We start from the raw sequence: 13,085 nt of genomic DNA, 5'->3' as shown, positions 1-13,085 counted from the left end.
CATCGGAATGTCGACCGGCAAAAGAAAATCGCCTGAGCCTTACAAACGTCGTTGCCGCTCTGATTGTGATACTAATACCGATCGACTCTCAAGTCGGCAATCTCATTCTCCCTCCAAGAAGTCCTGAGATTCTTTCTAGTCTTGATGGGAGGTCAATGAGAAGGGAAAAAGCACGAACAAGAATAGAATCGATGCCGGAGGGACTATGAACATGATCTCATATGGCCCCACATATAGGGACTCCACTTGAGCTCACACGACTCATGATAGAAGGCTATAGAGTTACACCATTAACACCAGTCAAGGAGGAAGAAAAGGCCCTTCAATTAACTTTGGGTCTGAGGATTTGGTAGGGATTGAGGCCGCCTACAATGATATTTTAATAATTAAGGCTTTTATTGTCAATTATCAGGTAAAGAGAGTGTTCATTGCTACCGCCAGTTTTTGTTGGATCGATCGCACGTGAGAGGGGGTGAATCATGTGGTTTTGAAAAATTTTCTTTTCGGTTTTAAAAATAGAATAGAGTACGCAGCAAAAAATTAAGATGAAAAGCCAATACCAGAAAACATAAGTGGTTTATTTGGTTCGGAGCCTTCGGTGACTCCTACTCCAAGACCTAAGTCTCGCAGACTAATCGATGGGTAATTCACTAAAGATATCTTCTGGTACCCCTGAAAGAGGGAATCGAATACAAAGAATAATTCAGATAAGTGTAACAGGCTACACTTTCCGTTTGTAGAATATAAGTACAATAGTAAAGTTTGTTACTGACACCTAGAGTTTGATTGTGGAAGCGTTTGTGTGTCGATGTTAGTCTACTAGTCCCGATCGGAAGTCCTCGTAATAGTCGTCGGGTGCAGTAGCTTTGCAGCAGAGTCGTAGCAGAAGCCTGGAGCAGTCAAAAGCATAAATGAACATGCAGTAGCTTGTATACCAGTTGTGTTTCAATGCCTTCTCGAGATAGCCTTATAAAAGGAATGGAAGACGCCTTCCATCGCTATGGAAGGTGCCTCTAACGGGGCAATTTCGATCATGAATAGTCCGACACTTATCCACGACTTTGGCCAAAATTTATCCTTCGAAAGGCGCCTTCTATAAAAAATACGAAGACACCTTCACTACTTGAAGGCGCCTTCGAACATTGTTCATCCGAAGGCAACTTTTCTCCTTTTATTTTACAAAATAACGTTAGTCTAAATAACCTGCAAAACAAGTATTAGGACAAATAATAATTTAGTAATAAAGAGTAGTAATTAGTTCTTGTCCTCCTAGGACCAGGAACTAGTCATTGTCTCAACTTAGGGATCTCAAATGGACCTAAACTAGACCAACGTCTATTGTCCCTTCAACTGGGATGTGTTCTCACTTGGTCATTCTCCTCCAGTGACCTACCTTAACTTACTAATTTGCCAGACATCCGGTCAGCTCGTCAACTTGTCTGGACTTCATGTCAGCTATCCGATCGGCCCGTTAACCTAGCTAGACTTCCTGTCATATATCCGGCCAGCCCATCGACCTATCTGGTCTTCGTATCAGCTATCCGATCGATCCGTCGACTTAGCTGAATTTCTTGCCAGATATCCGGTCAGCCCTTTGACCTATCTGGACTTTGTATCAGCTATCTGATCAGTCCGTCGACTTAGCTGAATTTCTTGCTAGATATCCGATCAGTCCGTCAACCTATCTGGACTTCGTACCAACTATCTGGTTGGCTCGTTGAGCTAGCTGGGTTTCCTGCCAAATGTCTGGTTGGCCCATCGACTTATCTGGACTTCATACTGCGCACTTAATTATGTGGTTAGATCATAACAGAACCTAACTTAACTTACTTGTTATTCATCAAAACCCGAGTTAGATCATTAGTGCAAACCGCATCAACAATTTTGTCAATATCATTTTTAAAATGGCTTTCCATCAAATGCAGCTGGACGGAGAAGAACTTCATCCTATACATATCTCCTGTATGGCTTCATAGGTCATGAAGTACAGCTAATCAACCAAATTAAACTCTCCCTTTCCTTGGGGAAGGAACTACTCATGCAGACTCGACAAACATTCTTTACTATCACGAACAAAATCTCTGCTTACAATGTCATACTGGGGAGGCCAGCATTGAGTACTTCATAAGCAGTAGTCTCCACTTTCTATTAGAAGATCAAGATCCTAGTTTGAAGCTAGGTTAGGGAGGTAAAGGTGACCAATCGATGGTGAGAAAATACTATGTTGATATAATCCAAATACACTCATGTAAGGCCCGTCAAACTCAGGATACTGCTATCCAAGTCATCTAGGAGGCGTTATACCAATTAGTGGAGAATCATAAAAGTGTATAGGTTCATCCTAGTCATTTAGGCGGGGTCACCCAAGTAGCTACCAACCTCCCTTCCGAACTCAAACAATAATTAATTGCATATCCCTCACGCATCCATAATGTCTTCGCCTGGTCATCAAAGGATGTTATAGATGTTTTTCTAACTGTAATGGTTATCCAGCTAAACACACTGCTAGAGGTTTGGTTGTTTGACAAAAGAAGTAAAATTTCTCTCTGGAATAGGACCAGGTGATTCAGTCGGAAATCGACAAGCCAATGGAAGTCAGGCACATACGGGAGGTACAATTCTTGACTTGACTCATTAATATGGTGTTGGTGTCCAAGTTGGGGGCAAATAGAGGGTTTGCACCACCCCTTCCATATCTCAGGGTCTGCGGGAACTACTGGCTCGAATTGTCGAACTAGAGTCTTGGCTAGCCGTAGTTCCTTCCTGGGAGGTCTTAGTCGCGACCCAAGAAGAAATGCCCCTTATACAGTCGGAGATCAACCGTTTGAAGAAACAGCAAGCTGTCCTCGCTTCCGATCAAGCAGTGATCACTCGACTAAAGCGGGAATAGCCAAGGTGATGGCAGAGAGGATCCATGTGACATACAACCTAAACAAGATGAAGTGTGAGGTTGAATCCCTTTAGGCCGAGAACGAATTGGTGGCTGAGTTGGCCACCAGATGGGAAGCTGAGTCGACCAAGGCCTTGATGGAGGCCCGACTATGCGAAGTGGATTCCATACATACTAAGCTGGAGGCAGCCAAAGCCACCACGGAGGTCATGGAAGCCTCCAAGTCTAAGCTTCAAGTGACGTTGGAGGCCAACGAGGCCAACTAGAAGACAAAATGGTCGAGTTCCAAGATTATCAAGATGGGGAAGATGGATGTTAGATTACCCGAAAGAGAGAATTCCTGCATTCGGAGGAATTTTACAACCTAGTAGGCACCCCTCTCATCTGGATGGTACCATATGGGATGGACGACACCATTCGACAACTGATAGAGAATGGACATATGCCAGCCGGAATGCCACCCCCACCATCAACTTGTCCAAGATTATCGACAACATCCTAGATGAGAACATGGTATATTTATCTTAGCATCATTTTGTAATGAATCACCCTTTTGGTAATGACCGTCATGAATTACTCTTTTGGAAAACTTAGTTTTCTTGCTTTTGACCTTGACTGCGTCCGAATCAGGAGGTGTTTTTGGTACATGCTCGACTCTTGTGCAAAGAGGTTGTTATCGCAGCTGAAATCTCGACCTCCATTATGTCAGAGTTAAGGGATTTGGAGCTCTAAAAAAGATATCATGATACGATATGACTTAACCCTTATGAGAATGGGAGGTTCCTACTGTAGTCGAGGTCTCAACCTCAACTATATTCGAGTTGGAGGAGTTTGAACCCTGAAAAGGACATGACGATATGATATGTGCTCGACTCTTATGTGAAGGGAAGGTTGCTACCGCAACTGAGATTTCAACCCCGACTATGTCTGAATCAAGTAATTTGGAGCTCTGAAAAAAGAACATGGTTATATGAAACACGCTTGACCCTTGTGTAAAGGAGAAATTGTTATTGCAGCCGAGATATCGACCCCGACTATGTCTGAGTCAAAGAAGTTCATACCCTAAAAAGGATATGATGATATAATATGTGCTCGACCCTTGTACGAACGGGAGATTGCTACCACATCTGATATCTCAACCCCGACTATGTTCAAGTTAGGAGAGTTTGTCCCTGAAAATGATATGAAGATACAATACACGTTCGACCCTTGTGCAAAGGGGAAGTTACTACCGCAGTCGAGATCTCGATTCCGACTATGTCCGAATTGAGGGAGTTTTGGGCTTGAAAAGGACATGATGATACAATATGCGCTCGATCCTTGTGTGAAGAGGAGGTTGTTACCGCAGCCGAGATCTCAACCCTGATTATGTTCGAGTCGGCGAGGTTTGAGCCTTAAAAAGGACATGACAATACGATATGCATTCGACTCTTGTGCGAAAGGGAGGTTGTTACTGCAGTCGAGATCTTGACTCCGATTATGTCTGAATTGAGGGAGTTTGGTGAGAGAATCCAAGTTTGACAAAAATGCTAATTTATTGAAAGAGAAGGAAATACAAAAATATGGTGATGAAAAAATAAGGATACTAGAGTTGCTTAAGATAAATAGGGTTTCAAGTGTTTGACACTCCATTGGTGATCGAGTTTCTTGCCACTTGTGTCTTCTAAATAGCATGCTCCTAAACTTCATTTGCAAGTCATCCGGATGGTCTATTCCACTGCGGTTCCATCTTGTTAACGTCGTTGATCGACTTGGCCTTCTTCCAAACCAAATCTCTAACTTGGAAGGCACGGGAAAAGACCCACTTGTTGTAATCAAGAAACATCCGTTGTTGATACGTCATGAATCAAGTAGCTATCTTTTCTCAAGTTTCTATGATCAAATCGAGATATAAGAGAGATTGTTTAGAATTGTCTTGTCCATAGGTGCTTCTTTGAATGGATTCTTCACTAATTTCCATAGGGACGACTGCTTCCTCACCATAAACTAGGTGGAAATTAAAGGAGTCATTCCCCTACTTTCCCGAGGTGTGGTTTGATAGACCCAGAGAATACTTGACAAATCATCCACTCAACTGCCTTTAACGTGGTCCAACTTAATCTTGAACCCTTTGATTATCTCTCGCTTGGTCACTTCCATAGTTCCACTTGCCCATTGATTTGTGAGTAAGCCACCTAGGTGAATGCTTGCTTAATTTTAAATCTCTTGCACCATTCTTTTAATCTGCAACCGTGAAATTATTGACCATTATCCGAGACGAGTTTGTGAGGCAATCCGTATCATTAGACAATATATTGTCATATAAATTTCTTAATATTTTGTTCAGTTATGCGTGTCAATGTTTAGTTTCCATCCATTTAAAGAAGTAGTCGATGACCACAAAGAGAAATGACTTCTTCTACTAAGGTCCAATCGGAAAGGAGCCTACAATATTCATATTCCATTGGTCAAAGGGATATGACATAGTGGAGGTTTTCAAGAGCACAATTGAGCGATGAAAGATGTTCTGATATTGCTTTTGACAACGAATACAAGCAACAACAAAGCAGACATATTATTGACATATATAGTTGGCCAAAAATACTCAGCTAGTAATATTTTTTGAGTTAACATCTTTCCTCCAATGTGATTCCCACAAATAGCTTCATGAATCTTCCGTATGACATAATCTGCATCATTGAGACTCAGACATTTGAGGATAGGGTGTGAGAAGAATCGCCGATACAATATATCCCTAATTAAAGTTAAACAGGAAAACCTTCTTTTAAACAACCGGGCTTATTTTAGATCAATAGATAATGTTTCTTGCTTGAGATAAATAATAATGATGGTTATCCGTAGGCTCATCCTGACTTGATACTTATTCGATCTACGAAACCAATAGCTACTAAGATAAACAGTCGCGTTGATTCTACGCAACAAAATAATGTTTTACTACTGTCGAATATTATACGCAACAGAAGTAATACCCAAAAAGAATATAGAATGAATTTATTTGTTTATTTATTTACTGGTTATTTGTCATGATTTAAATTGTATGATCCCATGCATCAAACAAATTTATCCCATGGTTCTCAAAATAACACGACCTTTTACTTTCCATCACCAAAAAGACGCACAAAGAGACATTGACTGTTGATTAATGAAGTCAAGAGAATATAATATATGGACAATTTTATTTATATATACCAAACACTCTTATTTATTTATTTATTTATTTTAATTAAAATATCACTTTGTGATTTATGTAAACCAATTTTATAGCCACAAAATGGATCGGAAATACTAAGTCGCTGGATTTGGATGGCTGCAATGGCTCGTTGAGTCTATTAAACCCTTGGAAAATTTTACCAATTCCATGTCTTTTGCTTCTTTAAATTCCTATTGATTTTGATCTTTGGAGACAACTGTCGATTCTAGTTTTAATTAATTATTTTTATTTTTTATAATTTTTTTATTGCTTTTCATGAGTCATGATTTCAGTCTCCATTGCAAAATAAATAGAAAATTCAATTCGAATGAAGTCATATACTAGTTTTTGTCTGAGAATGACATAATTCGGACGAATGAAATGAAACTAGAGTTGGAAAGAATATTCCTACTTATTATAAGTAATATGTTTCATTATATTAATTAGCTTGTTTAATGAGCTTTATGCAATGAAATGAAAGAATCAACACAAATATATCAATTAGTTAAAGTTAAATGAGTAAATTTCAATCCAAAGAAATTAAAAAACAACAACAACAACATCACTTCTTCTAAGAAAAAAAGGTTGGCAAGCCATTTTATATGAAAGTCAACTTTGAATTTCTTGCAAGATTCATCGAGAATATAAGTATTACGTGATTCATGGGGGGAAAATTAATAAGCAACCAATCTAATCGATAGCTTAAAGTAGAATATTTACGAGTATTTAATTCCACGACTTCATCAAGTATGTAAACATTAAAAAAAAAAAAAATTAAACTCGCCCTCGTAGATTTTGTGGCTACGTGGAGGACCTCTCTCGTATTTAGTTAAAAAAATAATATTATATATTTAAAAATTCTCACCGTCACTTTTATTGATTAGTTCATCATCATTAGTTGTTAGAAATTAAAATTTATCATATATTTAGATAGCTCATGCCTAAATTATCCATCGATATCACTTTTATTATGAAATATCACTACTTGAATAAGTATTAAATTTTAAAATAAAATATATAATAATAAATAGATAAATTAAATTGTAAGACATGAAGTGTGAGCACTAAATTAAAATTGAATCGAGTTTGAATTAAATCCAACGGGTGGGTGCAAAAATAAAAATTATGTTGGTTCAAATCGGGATTGATTTGAAGTTGATTTTGATTAAATTATGGTTGAATGAAATTTAAAATTTAAACTAGATATTAAAAACGAATTAGGATATTTTTAGAGGAAATCTTCTATTTCATTTTTTTTCTCTTCTTTCTTCATATGCATGTTGTGGCAACACACCATACTTTATGCCACTACTTTGCCTATCTCTCTCTATTAGTTTTTCCTCCCTCTTTTTCCTCATTTACTTTTTCTCACTATCTTCTTCAACAATAGTAAACCTATAATTTTTTCTTCTCCTCTTCTCAAGCACCAAAGTTCTCATTTCTTCTCCTTTATCTACTTCAGCAAACAAGAAATGCAGCATTTGCCCTCTTCTAGCAACAAGAGCAGCTCTTAGCCCTCACATTTTCTTCCCTAGTTAAGGTTGTTAATGAAGAAAGTAAAATTCTCCTCTTTTACTTCTTCTTCCCTATCTTCTCTTCTCTATTTTTCTAAAAAACAATGGTCTTCCAAGAGAAATCTGTTATTACTTTCTTCTTTCGTATTTCATTAATTGAAGGAGAATTATAAAGTATAAATTTATTTTATTAAATTGTTAGTTAAGATGATTAATTAGATCTTAATGAAGTAAGTGTTAGGACCAAAAGTAGCTAGAGGGGGGGTGAATAGCTCGTCGCGTTCGCTCGGTGCTCGGCGGTGCTTGTTCCTTCAAAGATGTGCAGCGGAAATACAAAGAAACAATCACACAACGCTAACACGATTGGTTTACTTGGTATCCACCTCACAAGAGGTGACTAATCCAAAGATCCACACCAACACACACACCCTCCACTATGAATAACACTCCTTTATGGTAACTACCAAAGGCGGAGAAGCCCTACAACCCTCTCAATACAAGAAGAAGAAAGGGAAATACAAGATAAGCAAAAGCTTACAAGATATGCAATAAAAACCTTAACCCTAACTTCTTCCTCTTGCAATAGATCCGCCTCTTGACTTGGAGAACTTCCAAGATCCTTCAAGAACTGGTGATCTCGAGCTTGGAGAGAGCTGTGGAGGAGCTGGTGAAGATCTGAGTTGAATCGGTGAAGAGATGCTGAAGGACGCCAACAGCTATAAACGACACCAACGGTCGAATCCCAATCGATTGGATTGCTCCCAATCGATCGGGGAGGCTTTGGATCGATCCACGGATCGATCCAGAGCGCCTCTGTGCTCTGGAAAAATACCTGGATCGATCCACGGATCGATCCAGCGCTTATCGCGCGAAGCAGCACTGATCGATTGGGACCTCTGGATCGATCCACGGATCGATCCAGAGGGGTTCTGTTCACGGGGACTCACCGGATCGATCGGCGGATCGATCCAGATCTTCTGGATCGATCCACTGATCGATCCAGATCTGCTGGATCGATCCACGGATCAATCCAAACCTACTGGATCAATCCACGGATCAATCCAAACCTGCTGGATCAATCCACGGATCAATCCAAACCTGCTGGATCAATCCACGGATCAATCCAAACCTTGGTTTTTGTCCAAAACCAAGTCTAAAGCCCCCTAAACCAACATCTAGTCAACCATGACTTGTTGGTACATAAGACCTAGCATCCGGTCATCCTTGACCGGCTAGGACTCTCTTACCAAGTGTCTGGTCAATCCCTTTGACCCACTTGGACTTTTCTCTTCTTGCCAAGTATCCGGTCAGTCCCTCTGACCTACTTGGACTTTTCTTTCTCGTGCCAAGTATCCGGTCAATCCCTTTGACCTACTTGGATTCTCACCAAATGTCTGGTCAACCTTGACCCATTTGGATTTCTCTTGCCTGGCTTCACTCACCAGGACTTTCCCAATTGCCTAGCTTCACTCACTAGGTCTTTCACTTGGCTTCACTCACCAGGACTTTCCCAATTGCCTAGCTTCACTCACTAGGTCTCTCACCTGGCTTCACTCACCAGGATTTTCCTCCTGCCTAGCTTCACTCACTAGGACTTCCCAGTCAAGTATCCGGTCATCCTTGACCTACTTGACTCTTCTTCAATCAACCTTGCATTGTCAAACATCGAAACCCAAACCAAGACTCAAGCTTGGTCAACCAGGTCAACCTTGACCTGAGGGATGTTGCACCAACAATCTCCCCCTTTTTGATGTTTGACAATACCAACACTATCACTTACAATATCACATGTAAGTTAAGCTAATCCCATAGCCTAAACCTTCTTCATGCCACTAGGTAATGAATACATAAGTTAAGCTCTTCATTCTCCCCCTAAGAGGGCAAACTCCCTCTAGGTAATGAAAGCCTAACTTACTCCCTTTCATTCTCCCCCTATTGGCACACATCAAACCATCTTTGAGCACACATCAACCCGTGCCTCAATTTTGGGCACTCTTCAACAAATGCCCCATTGTTGAAAACTCTCCCCCTGAAGAGTTGTTCATCGTTGTTCACAACTTCACTCGTTGTGACCAACACGATAATGAAGGTCCCATACCCTTCATTTACCTTAACCCTACATTCTCCCCCAATGTAGGCAAATGCCCATCCTTGAGCATTATCCATTTGAAACCACTTGAACAATGAGGATATCCACTCCCCATTAAAGTTCAAACGCTCAACCTTGAGCATGTTCTTAACGGAAGGTTAACCACCTTCCAAGGTTCATGAAAAATAATTTTTATGTCTTTAAAGAGTCCCTCCCCCTAAAGACATGGTGGTAACTTCTGTCATTGCACCAACAATGACTTGGAATCCCTAAAACTTTAGGAAATCCAAATTTTAGAAGTTTTGAGGTTCAAATATTCAAAATTTGAAACAAACCTCAATCTAAACTTCAACTTAGCCTTCCTTAACCAATCTATCCTTGTTTTCAACATAAAAACACCCTCTAGAGGTATACAAACGTGTCTTGAGGGGTTAGGAATGGTTACATTGACTAAAATAGGTTTAGAGTGCTGAAATCAGACCTTCCCAGCCAAAATCAGCGTCCTGGATCGATTGGAGTTGGGTTCCAATCGATTCAACCTATTTGAATCGATCCACTGATCGATTCAGGATGTGTGGATCGATCGGCTGATCGATCCAGCGAGCTTTTGCTCGCGAGAATTGCCTTCTGAATCGATCCACTGATCGATTCAGGCACTCCAATCGATCCATGGATCGATTGGAGCTCTGATAGTTGCTGAAATTCAAAATCAGTCAACTTCAGAAATCCCTAGAAAATTCTACAAAAATCCAAAAATCATGAAATTTCGTGTAGACATTTCTTAGGGCATACTTTATCAAGGAAAAATAGTTTTCTAAGAAAATACCTTATATTTTCAAAGATTGGCACAAACTTGAAAGCTTGCTAAAACTTTAGCGTTTTCTTCAAGTTTGTGTCTAACTATTCAATGGTGATTACTATCAAAAGATAGCCTTCACCAAGGTTTTCCAAAAGCATTTTGAAATAATTTTCAAAGCCAATATCCCATCACATTCCTTGGGCTTAATGCACATGACTTGTACATTAGCTTTCCCAATGATGGGAAAACACATAACTATGTGTTTTGATGAACCTAAAACTCAAAAGAATGCACTAAATCAACATCTTGAGTTTTGTTCATCTTTCTAACATCTCACTTGTATCTAATGTGCACTAAAACACATACAAGTCACCTTATAGTCCTTGTGAGATATGAGATTTTAGTTTTGCCCTATTCTGGGGATCATGCATATCTATCTAGGCATTTTTAGAGATATTAGACATCCACCTAGGATGTCACTTGTTAATAAGTGTTGTTAAATGTCATTTGTCCTTAATTACAAGGAATTAAACTTAATGCATGATTATGTTATGGCATACATCAAAAGGAGATAATGTTCAAAAGAAAGTACCCTATAGCTACATGATGCATGTGTGTCATGACATGGTATTTTTTGGATTTTTCATAGTAAGATATGAATGCAACAATAAATATGATGTCATGGCATATGATGTGCAAGCAATCATGGCAAGTTTTAGCATAAATAAAAATATACCTAGATTCCCTATCTAAGTATCCTTAACCACTTAGCTACCTTAAAAGGTTAAACCTAGATTGCCCTAAATGCTTCAAGAAAATGCCAAAACCTAAATTGACATTTATATTTCTCTTGATTTGTTTATGCCACTTAAAAAATTAAGCATATCCTCAAATATTGGCATATTCCATTTTTCCTCAAGAGTAAACACATAAATCAAGGCCCGGATTGCCTTAAAATTTCTAAGAGAATACCAAAATCCCAACTTGGTATTTCTCTAGGTTTTCCCAATTTATGCCTTTTTTTTTTTTTGATAAAATCAATATTCCACCATTAGGCACATTTTACTCTTTCAAGAAGTAAATAATAATTCCATTTCATTTTCAAAGGTTAACAAAAACCTTGAAAATGCTCCTTGAGTGTCAATTTCCTCAAAGTTGGGTTAACTACCCTTCTAATCGGAGTTGACACTCTCTAACCCATCTATGGGGTAGAGAAGATGCTTCTAGGAACCCAACACCTATTGGTGCTCCTTGGATGCTCTAGGTACTCACTAGGGATGACTTCCCTAGTTATCTTCCTAATGACCTTGTTAGGCTTCTTAGAAGCCTTAGCCACAATTTCTAGGTCAACTCTAGGGATATCTTCCCTCGTGGCCTTGTTAGTGACTTTCTTAGACTTCTTGGAAGTCTTAGTCACATTTGTGACAAAAATACTCTTAGGGATGACCTCCCTAGTATTTTTGACTTGACCTCTAGATTTAGGGTTGGTCCCATAGCTATATGGAACCCTATGATAACTAGGCACATCCTTCTTAGCTTTGGGTATGTATCCCAAACCCCTATGAGCATTGGATGGCTTGTGTACCCATAGACCTATGTTATGCTCATTTTGCCCTAATAGGATATTTTCCATCCTTTTTAGGGTCTTTTCCAATTTGTCAAGTCTTGACCTTAAGACTTGATTTTCCCTAATTAAATCCTTGGATTTTGGTTTTTCATAAAGTCCTTGAGCATTTTTATTTTTCTTAGGCAAATACCTATAGTCCTTAGTGCTATTGCCTAGATGTCTATCTACCTTCCTAACCTTAGGTGTGGTAGTCTTAGCATGTAGAGCAACATGTTTTTCTTTAATGCTCTCATGCTTCTTATTCTTATGGTAAATAGCATTAAAATGATAAAGCTTAGAGCTATCATGATTTTTACCATAATGTAAAGGGGTAGGCTCAATAAATGTTACCTTCTTCTTTACCTTGGAGACTCCCCCTTGACTAGTGCCTCCTTGAGCCTTGACCATCTTCTTCCCCTTGGGGCATTGACTTCGGTAATGCCCTTTTTGTTGACACAAGAAGCACACAATGTGCTCCTTGCTCTTCTTTGTCCCGGGGGTGGTCTCCTTGGGCTTCTCCTTGTCCATTTGTGTCACTTGACCCTTCTTCTTGGCCAAGTTGGGACACTTGCTCTTGTAGTGCCCACTTTCCCTACACTCAAAACATATTATATGATTTTTATTTTTAATTGAAACATTTATACCTTCTTGTGTAGGGATGGCACTAGCTCCGGATGTGGAAGCTTCTCCATTTGATTTGACTTGACTTGTGGAGTTAGTTGCTTCTTCCTCCTCTTCTTCTCTCGACCTGGATGTAGAAGCTTCTCCTTCTTCTTGATCCGGCGTCACTAAGGATTGCTCCCCCTCAATCCTAGAGGTGGAGGCTTCATCATCTTGAATATGAAACAAGGAGTATGCTCCCTCCTTGTTCCCTCCGGTGCATTCCCTTGAGGATGAAGCTTCTTGGATTTCCTCTTCTTCGGAGGTTGAGCATCTCTCAACCTCGGAGTCCTCCTCTTGGTCTTGCTCCAAAGAGTCACCCTCTCTGGATTCTTTT

This window comes from Zingiber officinale, chromosome 4A (assembly GCF_018446385.1).
Source record: "Zingiber officinale cultivar Zhangliang chromosome 4A, Zo_v1.1, whole genome shotgun sequence".
Classification (NCBI taxonomy): Eukaryota; Viridiplantae; Streptophyta; class Magnoliopsida; order Zingiberales; family Zingiberaceae; genus Zingiber; species Zingiber officinale.
The sequence above is the reverse complement of the archived record's forward strand: the minus strand, read 5'-3'. Positions refer to the sequence as shown.